Genomic DNA, 4,890 nt, shown 5'->3' on the forward strand with positions numbered 1-4,890 from the left:
GCTAATAGTACACTGCTGTCATCTAGTGCTCTGAACAATCCTTCACCGTATCTCTCCTTAGAAATACCGCATCCTCTGACCCGTGGGCTCGAAAGGTTGTCCCAGTTGAATGAAGTGATAGTCGTGTTTTTGTCCGTCATCTTTTGTTATTTCCTTCACTCAAAAATAAAACCAGAAATCATTTTTTTGTCTACATGCATTTTCATTTTATTACCGTGTTCAAGATTAAAATATTTTGAGAGCATTGTTCGCTTATACAAATACAAATACAAATACAAATACAACGCCACAACAGGCAAAATGCCCAACGAGGTGGCTGATAAAAAGATGCCCATAAAAATATGGTTGTCATATGTTTCAAAAATACAGCAACCCAATTAAAAATGCAATTAACACAAATTACAAACAATATATGTTTAATAACAATATTTGTTTACAATTATTGCTTTAAAAAATAATTTCGATCTGCTTCCGTGAAGAGTAGGACCGCAACGGCATTTCCTTCTGGAGCTATTTTGCGGGAGTGAATTTCCCAGGTTGTCCTGGAGATGAAGAAAAGTGACCGATGGGTTCACCTTCTTCCTCTTCAGACGAATCCGTCGAACGTTTATTGATGGCCCTTCTCATCACCATCTCTTCATTCCCTAAAAAAAAAAGCAACGACAGTAATAAGTCATGACATCGTTTCAAAATACACACGCGTTAAATTTGGTACAGAATCAAGATAAAGAGTAACTATATTCAAGGTAATTATGAATGAAAAACATTCAAGGTGTCTTTAAACTGCTTACTTCATGTACAATGATTTAGTTTTGTAATAGTGGCAACTGTCTATTTGCTACTGTAGATCAAGGGTACACAAACTCCGTCCCGCGGGTCAAATGCGATCGGCTAAGTGATTTCATCCGGCCCACGACAGGGAAGTAGAAAATATCCGTAATAAAATGTTTACCATCCATCATAACAATGCAGGAAATCTGGATCCATATGGTACATCCCCAATTATCGCTGGAAACATTTTTCAAGATAAGCAAAGTTGTTGTACCAACTGTTGTACTTTCTCATACTTTTGTCCACCCTGACATTTTTGTAAAAATATCCAGTTTTTCCCCGTGTTTTCCGTAACACCTACTTGAATTATTCATCTTTACTGAGAAATCAAGGATTAAAACTATTTTCCCAAGTTATTTATTATATTACGATGATTAAGATTCTAATTATGAATTGTGAATATTCATCTTACGTGTTTTTTGTCATGTTGAAAGATTCCTCCTCTATTGCATTCATTTTTATAAAAAGGAAGGAAAGAAAAAGTAGAAAAGTAAGAAAAAAAAACAAATGTGAAAGGAAAACAGTATAATATATAAGTGTATATAAGAGAGAGATAGAGATAATTATATCTTCCCCCACCTCTCTTATCTGTAATACTTACAGATAATAGAGTAGGTACGAAGTAGGTCTCTCTTTTCACCGTCACTTTTTTTCGTAAGGTTGCAACAAAGCTTCGCGGTGATGAGAACAGAGGGAAAAAAACAGAGAGAACTGCTTTAAATTTATTCCACTGGCGTTTGGACGCAATATTACGTCCTTGATCGTAAAGTGATTAAAAAATATATTATTTTAAAATAAAACCTATAACTGTATAAAAGAAATATATTTTTTTAAATATCTGGAAGGCCAAAATTACGGTAATGTCTCGTAATACGGATCATATATATGGTCCTTCTTTATATATGTTACTGCCAAAGCACGAAGTGCTGCCGATTCACGATGGGGCCAGCCAGTTCACGAATCAGCAAAGAGTTTTTTGCCAAAGTCAGAACTGCAGAAATGATTTGGACTTTGGCCGGTAATTTCGCGAACTGGCTGGAGATCCCTGGTTAAAGCTCGATGTGTTGATGTAAAACGGCCCGGTAGGAGCCAAATCTCTTTTTTCAATCGCCAACGTGGGATACATGTCTGTATATGACAGCTGTATTGGATTAGCTCCGCGTGACGAAGTGAAATTTGCGAGAAAAACTATGTATATAAAATAAAAAATATATATAAAAATAATTTTAAAAAAATTATTATAAAAATAATTATATAAACATATAGTTTTTTCTGGCAAATTTTGGAGATAAAAACTTATTACCGCATAGTGACTGTTGTTTCATGGGTTGGCATAACTAACGTGGACATAATTGTCACGAAAAAATACGCCAACTTAACGATGATTCCGAATCATGTCGTTTGCTATCGGACTTTGGCCAGAGATCACCGACCACTTTGCGGACTGGCCGGGTCAATATTCAGTCTCCTCTATGCAGGGGGCCACAGCAAGATCACTTAAAACAATAATTCCGCCTTAAAAATTCACAAAAATATCGTGAAACATTTGTAATTCCTTCGACCCATAGTCGGAGTTATTCGAGAATTTTGTCATGCAGCTCAGCTACAGACTCCGCTATCTGTATTTGAAAACTGAGTAGCCAATTTAGAAATTCCAGTAAGTATAATAATAAACCGAACTTCCTATATACAGTGGAACTTCGGTTAACGAGCTTAATTCGTTCCAACAACGCGCTCGTTATTCGAATCGAACTTCCCCGTTGGAAATACTAGAAACTCGGATATAATTCGTTTCACGATTATTCATTCACGAAAAAATGTCTAATAAGAAAAACATCCGACCAATAATTAAACGCAATAATAATTATACAATTAATGCAGTAAAATATTTACATAATATACATAACTTCATAAATAAACATATAATACGATAATTATCACAAAAATGAGAAACTTTGCCTGGTTTTAATTTATACAAAAATTGCCACGTTTTCAAGACAAATAAATTCAATTGGTCGATTCGTTTTGAATTCTGACCACGAGGTCCTGATGACGGCTCTCCATTGAAGAGCCGAAACGCGTCGACCAATTGAATTTATTTGTCTTGAAAACGTGGCAATTTTTGTATAAATTAATACGATAATGTTTACAAATAAATTACTCTAAACGACAAGAGAGAGAGGAGGACTACCGTTTAGGACGATTTACAGACTCACTGTTGCTTGCAAACTTATTCTTTTTGCGTGACTTTCAGAAAGAACCTTATCCAATAACACTTGCTTTTGCCGCTTTTTCAGGATTTCTGGGAAATGGTAAATTGCAGTATTCGTTGGAGAGATTCATTGCTTGCACATTGCTACAGCCTTATTTGGGTGGTTTCTTTTCTACAGAGTTTTGCAAGATTCCCACATTCTACACATCTCTCTAATCTCATTTTATGTCAGGGACGTCTCTCTCTTCCTCAGATGAGATACCGTCCATAAACTCCTGCTGGTGCTTGCAAAAGAGATCCATCACTTCATCTACCGTCAACTTCTAGACATTTTTCACTACTAGTTTCTGAATGACATCCTCATTCACCTTCAGTCCATGGTCTTCCCCAAATACAAAATCTCTTCAATAAGTAGTAGCACTCGTTCATGAGCTAGCCCCAATGCTAGTTCAATAATGCAATCAATCCACAGTTTTTTTTCCAAGCGGAATTAAAAAGAACACTTCAGGTGCGCATACGCATCGCTGCCATGCTGCATCCTAGTCTCGTATCGTAAATATTCACACTCGCACGTGTGTTAAATTTCCAACTGAGGCACGCTTACCGAGACCGTAGGGGATAATATTACCCTAAATTCCATAAGACGTGTGTGGGCAAAAGCAAAAACCCATCAGCTCCGTTGTGATACCGTGAAAATAAATAAAAAAAAGCCCAATTTTTGCTCGGTATGCGAATTGCTCGTTAACCGAAGTTCCATTGCGTATATATTTTTTTCTCAGTTTACTAAAAAGTGGTAAAACTTAGTTAAACCAGGCATGTGTAGAATTCACAGCCATTACATAAAATGTGGAAAAGAAACTAAAATCACATTCTCACCTTCAGTAATATGGACAAAAATCAAGAAAAGCACCATGGAAGTAGCCAAGAACTTCATAATTGAAGCCATCTTGTTGATCCAAAGATCTGCTGTATAGACACTCGACTATGAGCTTATATACTGAATATCCCTGTAGCTTTTTCACCTAAAATGTCCTGTTTGAAATGAATGATGAGTCTCCGAATAATAAGCATTCGTTTTCAGAGATTCATTAGAGTCTTTTCCTCGCAGCTGCGCAATCACAACCCTTCATTTTCCTACTGAAAATTTATGGTAAGTGACATAGAATCAGCCATGATTTTTTGGAATATTTCAGGTCTTTTTGCTCCATTTTATCCGATATAGGGGAAACTCTTCTATATAACGAGCTCATAAATTCTTGCAAATGAACCATTTTTATTTCAAGGTTGAAAAACGTGTGGTTATCTTTACATGCTAAAATAATGAATGTACAGTTACACTCTACAATCGGTGTGGACATTTTCCAAGACATTTTAAACATGAAAAATATGCTCAATGCGACCAAATACTCACAAAAATGAAGTTATTTCGCTGGCGGCTACTAAACCACATACACTCCTCCTATATTCCTCCAAACCGTAGGTTCCTGAGGGGTCGCGTCAATGAACTGGGGGTCACCAGAGATTCCCCAATAAAAACTTTCCAAATGAGAAATTCCTTTTTATTGCAAAATATGTCAAAACCAAAGAATACTTTTATTCAGCTGAGCTAATTACCATGCATCTTCAATGTAATTTTATCAAATTCTACTTGTACAATAATCAATATATCGGCTACGTCATACCAAAATCACGAATGTGCAATGTGCTTGCAAAAAGAAGAACGTGGGAAATGTTTGAATGTTTACTCTACCCATGTTACTCTGTGGAAGTTATTTTCCTAAAATGTTTTGTAACGTGTGTTTCAATAGGGATGCACATTCGCGTTTCAGGCACAATTTATAGATAGC

General features: G+C 36.1%; 1 long non-coding RNA gene across 1 annotated transcript; it reads right to left on the bottom strand.

The window, feature by feature from the left end:
• Nucleotides 1–424: 424 nt before the first annotated feature.
• On the bottom strand, nucleotides 425–4,002 carry LOC149064707 (uncharacterized). The gene is made up of 2 exons (XR_016195727.1): nucleotides 3,920–4,002; nucleotides 425–644 (listed from the first exon to the last, which is right to left on the bottom strand). It is a non-coding gene; the product is annotated as an uncharacterized LOC149064707 (long non-coding RNA).
• Between the last annotated feature and the right edge of the window lie 888 nt (nucleotides 4,003–4,890).

Source organism: Pholcus phalangioides, unplaced genomic scaffold, assembly GCF_987345545.1.
Source record: "Pholcus phalangioides strain wild (caught in Gottingen) unplaced genomic scaffold, Ppha-v1.0 ptg000042l_1, whole genome shotgun sequence".
NCBI classification, from domain to species: domain Eukaryota; kingdom Metazoa; phylum Arthropoda; class Arachnida; order Araneae; family Pholcidae; genus Pholcus; species Pholcus phalangioides.